Consider the following 14,146-nt stretch of genomic DNA (forward strand, 5'->3'; position numbering starts at 1 on the left):
GGAGAACAGCTCTCAGCTCTCAGGCCTCCCTGGGTAACATCAGTAGAGAGCCTGGGTCTCACAGACACAAACAGAGAAGGTCAGGGAGGAGCCCGCCCCAGGAGCTGCCACCAAGCAGCCATCCGAAGTCCCCAGGGCATCCCTTCCCTGGGAAGTCATACCAGGGCCTGAGTCTGGTGTCATCCTGGATGGCTCACCTCAGTTAGGCTTTGTGTTTCCCCCTCAGACCAGGAGCTCCTCATAAGCAGGGACAGAGCCTTATTCATTTGAGGCCTGGACCACACCACACCCCTCCCCCAAAACACACACACAGAGTCAAACCAGCTTCATCTTCATCTGATGCCAAGCACAGAGTTTTCTGGGCCCACTTTACTAAGGCTCAGAAAGATTAGCAGAGCCCCTGCCACGAAGACACTAGGCCCTTATTCCTGTAGCTCTGGGCATTAACAAGTAGAGTGCTCGCGCCCTTGCACAGCAAAGTTCATCTCAGCAGGGTCCCTTCTCCCCTTGCAATGTCCCAGGCACTGTCCCAGGCATGGAGGAGACCCAGGGAACAAAACAAACCCCAGCCCTCATGAAGTCCACAAATCTACACCAATGGCATTGTGCTCAGGACTGGGGAGGGGGTGGGAGAAGGGGGTCCTCACTGAGAAGGTAATAGCTAAGCAAGCATCTGAGGGGTGTCTAGGAGCTGACCACGGGGCATCAGGAAATAAGAGTGATCCAGACAAGGACACAGCACGTGCCAAGGCCCTGAGGCTCAACCTTCTCACTATGTACAGGTAAATGGAAGACATCTTGTTGATCTCCTGACAGTCAGATGGTGGCCTGGCACTTGCCAGCTACTTTTAGAGTTATCCACAACCATCTGACAACCATTTTGCTCTTAAGAAAACTGAGACTCAGAGACCTCATATGGATTTCTAAAGGTCATTCACTAGTGTGTATGACTTGATCACTGGTCTGCCTGGTTCCAAAGCTTGTGTCTGTCCACATGCCCTCCTGAATGCCAAGGGTCCAGCTTGCCACGGGCTCACCCAGCAGGCCTCGGCTTTGATGTTCCTCCTGGGGAATGAATGAATAAATGAGTGAATGAACTAACCAACACCAAGATACCCCTTCCATGTGGTGGTCTCCTGACCCCTGCTGGCAGGAGAAGCAGCTTGGCTGGGCAGGGGATTGGCTCTGGGGCCATGGCCGGCTGAGTCTGGAGTCCAGCCTGCTGCCCCATAGCCTCAGACCAAACCTACGGAAGCAGAACAGTGACCCTAGGTCACTCCCCTTTGCCCAGCTCCAGGCCAAGGATAGGCATATTGGGTTGACCAGCAGGGGCTACACACAGACACCCACTCTTGTCTCCCAAGTTGTTCTGATCCACCCTGTACCGCAGTCCTTGAAGAGTGGCAGCAAGGAAAAGCATCAGAACCCCTAGGGCCACCCCTGCCCACCTCTCTAGGCATCCCATCTCCCTCCTTCACCCTTTGGGTCCCAGCCACACAAGGCTTCTGCTGGTTCCCTGCAAAAGGCCACTCAGCCAGGCACTGGGTGTGGCATCCCTCTGCCTAACATGCTCTGCATGAGCACTCTTACTTCTGAGACTCAGCTCAAATGCTGCCTCTCCCAGGTGGCCCCCTGACCCCCAAGCTCCATCAACATCCTCTTGGGGGCTCTGCCCACCATGGGTTGACCACACGTTATGACCACAGTACCCAGTGTTGACCTCGTCCTGGAAGCAGCCCCTGACAGTGCACCCTGGTGCCCTCTGTACCCAGACAGCCACCAGCAAGCTGTGCAGAAAGCATCTGGGGATGGAACCAAGCCCTCTTTGCACATCTTGGGCAATGTGTTTTCTTTTTCCGAGAGTGCTGCAAATCCATTTGCCCGACAGTGATGGGAATGGGTATTGTCAGTGGTGGGGAGAGCACATTATGAATGATTCCACTTGAGTCCATTTTTAAAAGGAGGAAATCAATATGCTCTTCCCGGCATCGTCGGCTCCCCTCACCTGACCTCTGTGCTCAGGCCCCAGCGGCTCTTCCCACCACCCTCTCTCTTCCTTCCTTCTCAGAAGGGGCCGTTCCTTTCTCCAAACCACCCACAGAGCCTCAGGAAAACAGGCTTCTCTTCTAGGGAAAGTGCTGGGTGCAGGCACCCACATGGGACACTGGGGTAGAAGCACTTGATCTCCAAGGATAGTCTGTGCTTGAGGAACCTCCACGGACCCCGGTGAATGAACTGCCCCAGCCTGGGGACTCTGAAATCACAACCAAGCATGGGCCTACCACATGCTGGACAGTGCCTGGCATTCCCACACAATGTTTGCAAAAACTCGGGGAACACCAAGAAACAGTCCCAGGATCCACCCTAGCACCTCCATCTGATGGGCTGGCAAGAAGCAGTCTCAGAGAAGCAAAGCGGTGCCCAAGGACACACAGCTCAAATGTGGCAAACTCTGGATGCTAAAGCAGGCTTTCTGCAATAGCTCCATGGGCTGGCTCCGGGAATGCACAGGTCCTGGGGCCACACCACCAAGGGTCAAACTCCAGCTCTGCCACGCGAAACCTGGACAAGTCACTTAACGTCTGTAAGCCTCCTCTAAAACAGGGCTGATGCAACCTCCTTGAGGTGGTGCTGGGAGGCTGTCCAGGAAGGGCCCAGCCAACACGAACCATGAGCAAGGCAGTCCAGAGCCCACCCCTCCGGGCTGTCGGCCACTGGCCTCTGCCACTTCCCCTCCTCACGGACCTCAGGCCTGTCTGTGCTCTACACCCTGGGTACGAATCCATCCTGGCCTCACCTGGCTGTCCCTCTTTCCAAGAAGCCTGCAGCCTGTGTGGCAACAGCTGTACACATCTCTTGGCCTCAGGCTAACTTTAATAATGAGTGTTCAGTGAGGATTCCTTTTACTTTATTAACTCTCCCTCACCCCAAAGTCAGGCCATTCATTTTCCTGTTTTGCTTTGGAAGCATTTCCACAAATCCACTGTGGAGGCAACATGATTCAGCTAAAAAAAAAAAAAAAAGAAGGGGGGCCACCACAACTTGCAGAGACTGGATCCCAGCTATGTCACCGACAGGCTGTGACCTGAGATGCTGTCCTTCCATCTCCAGCCTCAGTTTCCCCCTCTGTAAAATGAAAGGGTTGAACTAGCTAAGTCACCAGGGCCCCTTCAGTGGCCGTGGCTCCTCCTTTCTGGGAAAGATGCAGTTTCTACAGGGCCTGTTTCACTCAGGATAGTGCCTGTCCTGGCACAGGTGACGACCCACATTTAGCAACTTACAAATCAGAGAGACGTAGCACTGCTCACACTGTGAAACCCACAGGAGGGCTTCCCTCACGCAGAGACCCAGGTGGAGGTGTAGAGCTACTTTCTGGAATTTAGCTGGCCATGGGAAGAGGTAAAGAACTCTGAAGGGCCTGACATCAGAAACGAAACGCCCAGCCTGGGCATGACACTCATCACTTCGGCCCTCAGTTAAGCCAGAACCAGGCACTGGGCCTTCCCTGGCAAACCACAAGGGAACCAAGGAGTTTCCACTGCCGTGTGCTGGAAGGTGGAAAGCCAGGCATATGAGGAATAGCCCACTGACCACCACCCACGCCTGAGTCTCCCAGGGACGAGGGGAGCAGATGGGTGCTGTATGGCCCTTGGATAGCATCAGGTCTGAGCCCTGGGTGGAGGGGAGGGAGAGGCTTGGCTACACGGGCCTGGAGTGTGAGGAGTACTCTGGGCCTGGCACCTTGGGTCCCCCCTCGTGCATCTAAGCATTCCCACAAGGACTCTATACATAGGGCAGCTTCACGGGGGAGCAGGAGTGGGAAGACCATGCTGGCAGACACCTGGGAGCCCTGGGAATCCCAGAAATGCAGTGGTGTGGGGGTGGGGAGGATCAGAGGGACCAGTGAGGTCAGAATTAAACCTTGGAAATTAGTGCTGTTCATGTAGCTTCCTCCTCACATGCCGGGACTAGATACCCCAAACCTGTCTGCGGAGGTCCTTCCTGACAGAATGGCAAGAATGCACAGGTGCAGGAGAGATGGCTCCAGGCAGTTAGAGTGACCATCCTAGGGCTGCATTTACTGCACTTCTAGCATGCCAGCCACAGGCAAAACCCAATGTCTGTCAAAGACTGTTTATTCATTCACCCTTCACTCATTCGGCAAAATAGGTGTCAGACATGAGCAATACCCAGCCCCTTCCCTCAGACACTTGGGCTTGGAGTGGAGACCAAGCTCTTACTTACCCAGGACATCCCTGACCCTGTGGCCCTGACGGGAGCATCATCCTATGTTTTCCAGGACCTTTCAGGACCAGGCCTTGGGAAGAGACGCGGTTGGAGCCTGCACTGAGCTGCTGCCCACCAGCCTGGCGTGACATGGCATCTCCACAGGCCTCTGCACAATGGCACCAGGCTCAGGCCTGTGGCAGCAGGTATGTTACCACTCCGATTATACAGATGAGGCAACAGAGGCCTCCAAGAGTTGCCCAGCGAGGACTAGACCCAGCTGGCCTGCCTCAGGAGAAAAGTGAGTGCACAGCAGCCAGCAACTCCATGCACCTCCTTCAGGGAAGCGGGACAATGGCATGCGTGGGAGGGCCCACGCTGGCCTCAATCCCAGCAAGCTGATGAAATCTTTGGTTTGCCCCTGGGTCAGGTCCTGCTGGCACCTCTTCCCCAAGAAGCTTTCTCTGCACCCCCCATGCCACCTCTGCTCCCCTCACCACAGCTGGAAGGCCTTGTCTTTGGCCAGCTGCCCCCAGCACACAGTGGGTTCCCAAGGGCCAGGCCCCACCATCATCCCCTTTGGCCTCTGAGTCCAGCACAGGCTCTGCTTTGATGTGATCAGGACATTCGTAGGACGGGAAGCATGAATTCATTTATATCCACCTTATACCAACACAGTAACGGCATTTCACATTCTCTTTTTTTAAATAACTTTTGTCTTAATAGAAAATATGTAAAACACCAAAAAATTTAAAACCCATAAACTCACCGTTGACATATTCATATATTTCCTTCCAGGCTTTTCTCTGTGCTTAGCTTCTGTTTGTTCACAAAGCAAAATTGCCAGGATGGGGTATGATTTTGTAGCCTGGTTTTCATACTCAGGGTCACATTGCAAGCACTTTATAGTGTTAATTCATGTGTTGAGTAAACCATGTAATGGCTGCATGGCATTCATTCTAATCGCTCCATAATTTAGATGGCCATTCCCCTAATGTGGACGTGAGGTAGTTGCCAATTTCAGGCCACATAGAAAAGGCTGCAGGGCCTCTTTCTGGGTGAGAATCGTGGTCTGCTTGTCCAAGCATGCCCAAGGCACATTCCCACCTGGCCTCCTTGCTCGAAGCCCTGCCTTTGTTAAAGACTGTCACCCAGCATCCCACTGGCCCTGTCCCAAGAGGAGGCTCAGGAATCCCTCCTCTGCAGGACCTCCCAACTGCTCCAGGCCTGCTTCCACCTCCAGACTGAAGAGGGCTGGGTGTTCAGAGGCAGTGTCTCCCCAGCCTGAGCTCTCCCTCGGCCCCCCTCTCCCCTACTCTCCTCACTCCCTCCACAGAGGGCTGGCCCAGGCCAGCCATGCAGGGACTGTGCAAAAGCCGTACCTGACAAAGAGCTGGTTACCGATTTGAGAGAAAACCAAGGCTGCCTTGGGGAAAGGTCTGGAATGCCCTTCTGGAAAGCACATACAGTCCCTGGGAGGGGGGCTCCCTGAGGTGGGCACTCCCTGGCCCCTGGGTGTCTCTCCCTCTCTGTGCATCTCCTCTCCTGCCAAGCCACCTACCAGAACCACAACAGCCCACTCTCGGTCCCTTTCTCTGCACAGGCTATGTTGGCTTCTTCAGTTCAGTGTCCACTCCGGAACCTGACTGGCCCAGCCCAAGCCCTTGGTAGCTTTCCCTGGGGCCTACGTCTCTGGTCGGCCATGGATAGGTTCCTGGTTCAAGCACCCTCCACTGGTCACTTATCTCAGGTGGAGGGAGAGAAGCAGCCCTGACCCCAGCGACCTAGGGCAGTGGACACCCTGAGGAAGGGACAAGGGAAAGAATGCAGTCACCACAGGTATGATAGGCAGAAGACACGGGTCTTGACGGCGGTGGCACCAAGGGCTGGGAGGACACGCTGAGCAATGACCAGAGCAAGGAGTATGTCTTACTCATGGTGGTGCCCAGCAGAAGGGACTGTGCTCCTGGGTAAGCAGGGCAAGACCAGCAGAGCCCACAGAAGCTGTCACAGCACCAAGCACTGCCATCAGCAGATTACTGGTCCCACACAGCTAAGCAGGCACCAGAGGCCTCTGCCTGGGGCACCTCTGGAGAGAGGCAGGGCCCAAGGGGAAGAGTAAGATGCCAGACAAGTATCCCTGGGGACCCCTGTGTACTGGGGGCTGGAAAGTGGAGGGCACAGCAGAGAAGGGGAAGGCAGGATCAGGGGCAGAGGCAGGACACCCCAAATGGTCTCTAGGCTGCTGGGTGCTATCAGCCACTGCAAGGTGGACACAGCTGCAGACAGCAGCCTGGCCTGAGGTCCGGCCCTCCTGCGGCTGGTGGAGGCAAGGCCATCTCTTCCCCTCACCTAGCCAGGGACGTCTCTGAAGGCCACTCTGGCCCAGCGCTCCCCGTGCAGCTGGCCTGCATGGCAGCCATCCACTTCTCCCCGCCCACTCTTGCTTCATCCCAAGATTCCTCCCCAAAAGTACAGGAAGCCAGTGTACGAACATTACGTGTGAATCCCAGGAAAGCTGAGGAAGCAGGGCCACCGCCAGGCTGGCATCAGGCCTCTCCCTCCCGAGCCTTCAGCCTGCCCCCCTCTTCTACCACAGCTCACCGCCTACCCCTCTGGGACTCTGTGAACATTTCAGCACCTCCAGACTTTGCTTTCCTTGCTCTTGACCTACACTATGCTTTCCTTCCCTGACCCTGTCCTTCCAGCAGCCTGTGCCATCTGATGACTGCTGCCCACTGCTATGGCCTCTCAAGCCCCACTAGTAGGCCTACCAGGCCCCACCCCACAGCACTCTGAGTTTGCCCCATCCTGCCTCAGCCTTGGCTTCAGCCTTCATGCAGAGGACAACTGTGCCACGAGGAGCCTAGATGGGAACAGACCAAGAGCGGGTCCAGTGGGTCCCAAAGTGTGCGGTCAGAGACAACATGAGTAATGCTTGCCAGCAGAGCTTTGATTTGGAATTACTGGGTTGTCCCACCCTGGGGATTTCTCAGCCATAAGACACAGAAATGGAGGGACCAAGAACCCAGCTGCAGTGTCACTTCTGCTTGTCACATGAATGAAAGAGCAAAACCCCACAAGGGACGTAAGGGGTCACAGGGATGGGCGAAGCATGGTCCTGAGAGCATCATCCTGGAAAGGAGTAGGGCCTAGCTGGGGAGGGGCTCCAGAGCATGGGAAGAGCCATGGACGGGGTCGGAGGGTGGGGGTGGAGTGCATGGGTAACCACACAGGATGCCCATGAGCGTGGGCCAGTCCAAGCCTGTGGCAAGATGGAGTGCAAAACTGAGGTGTCAGCAAGGCAGGCTCCATCCGAAGGCCGTGGGAGAAGCATGGGTCCCAGGCCTGTCTCCTGGCCTGGATGCTCGTCTTCTCTGTCTTCACATCATCTTCTCTGTGTGCATCTGTGTCCTGGCCGCCCCTTCTCAGGAGGACTCCAACCACACCGGATGTGCAAATAAGGCCACATGCTGCGGTCCTGGGGGTTCAGACTGCAACACAAGAATGGGGGAAAACTCAATTCAGCCACAGCAGCATCGGTGGATTGCATTGCCTCACCAAGGGAGGCCTCGCCCAAGGACGGCAGGAAACCTGCTGGAGGCTTTTGCACATCCTTACCGGCTGCGGGCCACCTGGGCAGTGGGCTGGCTGCTCCCTGTTGCCACCCAGGAGACGACAACAGGGAAGGAAGCGAGGCCCGGAGCCAGCTAGAGCTCCAGCAATCCTGTCATCAATCATCAGACACTTCGCTGCCTACTTTGGGCTCTAAAATAACGCATTGATTTTTGAGCCAAAGCTAACTTTAGTTACCAGTGATGCTGCTAACAGGGGGAAATAAGTAATCATCATTAAAACTGAATCCAAATGAATGAGCTAGCCTGGGTCTCACTGGGATTTGGGCTTCTTCATCTTCTTCTTCTTTTTTTTAATTGTCACAGTTTGCTGACATAGTTCTTCCTAAACTGAAGCGACATGAAAGAAATCTTTTACAAAATATGACACGTTACCATTTGGGAAATATTAAAGGAATTGATTATTCTGCTTATCTGCTGCTGTTCTACAAACCATCCCAAGATTTAGTGGCTTCGCACAATACCATTTTGTAACATCTCACTATTTCGTGGGTTGGGAATTGAGGTGGGACTTGGCTGGTCATTCTTCTGCTCTGCGTGACATCAACTAGGCTGCTCCATGGTGCTCAGCTGGCAGCATGGCAGGTCCAGGACATCCCGAGTCACATGCCAAATCCCTCCCATCATGGTCTCTGGACTCCCCACATGGCCTCTCCGGCAGGGCCCAGCAGCAATAGTCTATGCAGAGGTGCTGGGACCCAAGCCCACGGTGGACACCACGGGTGAGAAAGTGCTTAGTCCCTTTTGTTGTGGGGAAAACATCTTGGACAGGAGCCAAGGGAATGGGCAGCAGGGACTAGTTATGTTCTTGTCAGCAACCAGCAGGAGTCTGGAGCAAAATGCTCAGCTTACAAAGCAACCCTAGACTCCAAAGGAGATGGCACCACCCTTACCCACACTCACACTGCTTGAACTGCTAGTCTCTCATACACACTCACCCACACTCACACTGCTCCTACAGCCAGTAACTCATACATACTCACCCACACTCACACCTGCTCCTACGGACAGTCTCTCATGCACACTCACCCACACTCACACCTGCTCCTATGGCCAGTCTCTCACGCACACTCACCCACACTCACACTGCTCCTACAGCCAGTAACTCATACATACTCACCCACACTCACACCTGCTCGTATGGCCAGTCTCTCATACACACTCACCCACACTCATACTGCTCCTACAGCCAATAACTCATACATACTCACCCACACTCACACCTGCTCTTACGGCCAGTCTCTCATGCACACTCACCCACACTCACACCTGTTCCTATGGCCAGTCTCTCACGCACACTCACCCACACTCACACTGCTCCTACAGCCAGTAACTCATACATACTCACCCACACTCACACCCGCTCGTATGGCCAGTCTCTCATACACACTCACCCACACTCACACCTGCTCCTATGGCCAGTCTCTCACGCACACTCACCCACACTCACACTGCTCCTACAGCCAGTAACTCATACATACTCACCCACACTCACACCCGCTCGTATGGCCAGTCTCTCATACACACTCACCCACACTCACACCTGCTCCTACGGCCAGTCTCTCATGCACACTCACCCACACTCACACCTGCTCCTATGGCCAGTCTCTCATACATACTCACCCACACTCACAACTGCTCCTACGGCCAGTCTCTCATGCACACTCACCCACACTCACACTGCTCCTACAGCCAGTAACTCATACATACTCACCCACACTCACACCTGATCCTATGGCCAGTCTCTCATGCACACTCACCCACACTCACACCTGATCCTATGGCCAGTTTCTCATACATACTCACCCACACTCACACTGCTTCTGCGACCAGTCTCTCATGCACACTCACCCACACTCACACCTGCTCCTATAACCAGTCTCTCATACACACTCACCACACTGCTCCTACAGCCAGTCACTCATACATACTCACCCACACTCACACCTGCTCCTATAACCAGTCTCTCATACACACTCACCACACTGCTCCTACAGCCAGTCACTCATACATACTCACCCACACTCACACCTGCTCCTATGGCCAGTTTCCCATGCACACTCACCCACACTCACACCTGCTCCTACACACACGCTCTCTTATATACACACTCATAGGCACGCACACTCATGCACATTCTCACACAAACACATGATCACATGCACATCGCTCTCTCTCTTTCTCTCTCTCTCACACACACACACACACACATGCAGTCATTCTCACAGACTCTCACACATACTCACACCTGACACTGAAGCACAAAGCTATGGACCCCTGATGGAAAGTCATGGAGGATACATGAAAGAGATAACCTTCTCAGAAATTACTAATAGTCTACCAGGCACCAAGCCTATGACAGGTGCTGGGAAACAGCAGAGTCGGAAGGAGACACAGTGCTGATTCAGATGCTGATTCCTCCTGTTTCCTTGTACAGATTTGGCTTCATAATTCATGGACTCAAGGCCCCAGCCTAGAGGTACACAGTGGCTCCCACAGGACATCCAGCTAGCGAAGGGACCTTGTCTAGCCTTCAATGTTTTGTTTTGTTTTGTTTTGTTTTGTTTTGTTTTAAACCAGTTATCAGTTTTTGAAACTCAGGAGTTATCACATAAAATCTAAATTCTGGCTTCTCTAGAAAAACTGGAAAAGCTTGGAACTCATGTGAGCCTGAGCACTGGGTCTGCCCACCTCACAGCTCAGGGTGCCTGTCCAGCCCCCAGTGCCTGGAATGGTGGCCTCCATGTCATAAAAGGACAGCTCTTAGAAATCATCTACCTCAAACCTGTAATTTCCTGCTGCAGATTCAGGGTCTGGAGAGGAGGAGGCCCTGTATGAGGCCACATGTGGGGCAGCCCAGGGCCACTTGGCTCAAACCACCTGCAGCAGGACCAGGGTGGCACTCCCTGTCTTCTCCTTTTCTCTCTCCAGGACCTCGGACAGCCTCAGGCCCAGTGAAGTCCCAGGAATGCAATCGTGGGAGAAAATGCGAGCCAGGTTCTTCAAACTCCACTTCCAAAGGAGCTTCATGGTTCCAGAAGCTGGACAGCCTAAGACATAAGTTCTGCCCCCAGAAGGATGACTGTCCCCAAGTCCCTTTAGGGGTCCAGATTGTGGGTCTGTGTGGGGCCCAGCCTGATGCCAGTGTCTTGCCGCTTCTGTGTCCCAGGGGCCTTGTCCAACCCCCACCCCTGGCTGGGGCTCCCACTCCCTGGAGCACCAGTCTCCCATCCTCACCCCTCCATGACCCTCCTTGATAGCGCCCACTGCTCACACAGGCCTCATGCACAGTCTGAGTTCTGAGCAACCGAGAAGACCCAGGCCCCACCTCCTACATGAACAAAGGAAGTTCCAAAACCCTCACCCAGGACATCGGGTGACATCGGGTAATGACACCTACCCTCGGGGCTGTCATGAAGACAAAATGAGACAACGCATGCCATGATCTGACACCGAATAGGTGCTTGGAAAATGACAGCTGCTGGCATTATTATCACCAAGGAAAACTTCACATCCTCTCCATACTAAATATGGCCTGCAATGTACAGTGGAAGAGATTCGTTAATTCTACCATATGTCCTAATTGGAAACATAGCTTGAATCACTGCCACTTGCCAGAAGAAAAAAGAGAAAGGCAAGCCAAAAAAAAAAAAAAAAGAGGTTTTTCTTGACTTCCTACAGACTAGAGCAGTTATCAGGCAAATGTCTTCCCCCTGACTCTGGGATTTTCCCAACATCTCCATCATCTGCCTGCACCGGTTTTCATCTCTGCAATCATCCCACAGGCTAGGGACCCAAAGGAGCGTCTTTGAAATCCAGCAAAAACCATGCATTAATGGTGATCTTTCAGACAATGCACACAAGGAAATTTATTGAGCAAATCTTCACAAAACAACTTTCAGACAGATGGTGATGGGCCCATCACAGCTAAGCCAGACCAAGTCCCCACTCCAGGAAGCTCAGAGAGGATGGGGGCACCTTGTTAGGGCACCCCTGGCAGAACACTCCAACATGACAGAGGTGCTGGAGCCCCTGCAACTGTGAGGTCATGAAGCTCATGGACCAGCTGGGTAGAGGATGCCATGGCGTGACACACGGTCCACCCTGCATCACAGAAGGCAGGGGGACCTGCCCGGAGCTGTGAGCCAGTTTCTCAGAATGGTCACATTAAGAAACAGAGTCATATATGCCTGAATGTTGAATAAGTGGACCAAGAATAATCAAGCTAGCCACACATGGCACAATGATTTGCATGTGTTCAGCTGAGTCAATGAGGGAAGATAGGAATGAGCACCACTGATGGTGAGAAAGGAGATGAGCCACTTCAGGTCCTCTTGGCCTCCCATCTCTGTTCCTGCTCCTTTGGTCTCTGACCAACTTCACACAGATGAAATGAAGTTCCTGGCCCCTGCCTTTGCCCCTGCCACCCCTGCGACCTGAGCATCCCTGCTGACATCCCCAGGGAGGCCATCACATCTACACACATGTGTCTGGAGGAGCCAAGGGTTAATACCCCAAGGACAAACCTTTATCCAGTGGTATATACAAACCAGTGGGCAAGTTCCTTCCCTGCGGCTCAAGGGATACCCTGAGACCCAGGGTACAGCTTCTTAGGGACCCTGTTCTCTTAATCAAGTCTAACTCAGTGATAATCCTCCCACGTTCCCCCTTCTGCCCTCCTCCACTGCCCTGGTCCTCATGCCTGCTCCCTGGGATTGCACTCACCAAGGAAAACATCCTTTTCACAAAAGCAGTACACAGCATCACCTACACAGAGATCATGTGGGAGATGTGAGCCACAGAATATCACTACTAGAAGGGTCTTCAAGGCCACCTTGTTTGACCCCAAACCTCCCCTTCCATTTTATAGATGAAGAAACTGAGACCCAAAGCTGAGAAGGGAATTCATTGTCCAAGGCCATACAAAACATTTTAAAACAGGAGTGGATATGTTAATATCAGATAAAATAGACTTCTGAGAAGAGGAATTACTAGAGACAAAGAGGGATATTACATAATGATAAAAGGACCAAATTACCAGGAATACATAACAACCCTAAATGTGTATGCACCAAACAACAGAGCCTCAAAACACACGAAACAAAAACAGAGCTGAAAAGAGAAACAGATAAAGTTAAAATTATAGTTGAGACTCCAACACTCTCCTTTCAGCAACCTGCAGAACCACTAAGCAGAAAATCAGCAAGGATATAGAGGGATTGCTAACAACACAACCACCCAAGGAGCTCTAATTAACATACATAGAGCACTCCACCCCAGAATAGCAGAATACACTTTTAAAAGTGGCTATGGAACATTCACCAAGACAGACCATATCCTGGTCTATAAAACCACTCCTGAATAGGCTGATAATCACTAGAGGGGAGGGGGGTGGGGAATGGGTGAAATAGGTGATGGGGATTAAGGAGGGCACTTATTGTGGTGAACACCAGATGTTGTATGTAAGCAATGAATCACTAAATTGTACACCTGAAACTAATATTACGCTGTATGTTAACTAACTGGAATTTAAATAAAAACTTTAAAAAACCCACTCTCAACAACTGAAACTGATGTAATATTGTGTATTAACTATACTCAAATAAAAAAAAAGTTTTAAGTCTCAACAAATTTAGAAGAATTGAAACAATACAGACTGAGTTCTTGGACCATAATGGAATGAAACCAGAAATCAAAAACAACAGACACAGTGAAACTAAACAACACACTTTTAAATAATCCATAAGTCAAGAAGGAAGCCTCAAAGGCAATTTAAAAATACATGGTATACAATGAAATTGAAGACACAACATTTTTGTGATGCAGCTAAAGCAGGGCTAAGGGGGGAATTTATAGCACAATTTATATTTGTATTTATTATTTATAGTTACATTAGATATTAATAGCCTAACCAATCTCAAATCAAATATAAAATCAACCTAAGTTCCTACCTCAAGAAACTAGCAAAGACAGAGCAAAATACATGAAAAGCAAGCACAAGGAATAAAATAATAAAAAGAGAAGTCAATGAAATTGAAGATAGAAAAACAATATAGAAAAATCAATGAAATAAGAAATTGGTTCTTTAAAAAAATCAGTGAAATTGACAAACCTTTAGCAATACTAACAAAAACAAAAGATATAAGACACAGATCACCAATATCACTCCAGATTCCACAGTCATTAAAAAGGTAATAAGGGAATACTGTGAATAGCTTTAAATTCATAAATTTGACAACTTAGAAGTGTACCAATTCATTGAAAACTATAATGTACCAAAACTC

The 14,146-nt window shown here is 51.6% G+C and overlaps 1 long non-coding RNA gene across 2 annotated transcripts; it reads right to left on the reverse strand.

The window, feature by feature from the left end:
* Positions 1-916: 916 nt before the first annotated feature.
* Positions 917-11,391, reverse strand: LOC123598747. 2 transcript variants are annotated; one of them, XR_006712770.1, is made up of 3 exons: positions 11,263-11,391; positions 4,997-7,721; positions 917-1,065 (listed from the first exon to the last, which is right to left on the reverse strand). It is a non-coding gene; the product is annotated as an uncharacterized LOC123598747 (long non-coding RNA). The 2 variants fall into 2 exon arrangements; XR_006712769.1 differs by having other exon boundaries at positions 4,246-7,721.
* Positions 11,392-14,146: the final 2,755 nt, after the last annotated feature.

Source organism: Leopardus geoffroyi, chromosome C1 (assembly GCF_018350155.1).
Source record: "Leopardus geoffroyi isolate Oge1 chromosome C1, O.geoffroyi_Oge1_pat1.0, whole genome shotgun sequence".
NCBI classification, from domain to species: Eukaryota; Metazoa; Chordata; class Mammalia; order Carnivora; family Felidae; genus Leopardus; species Leopardus geoffroyi.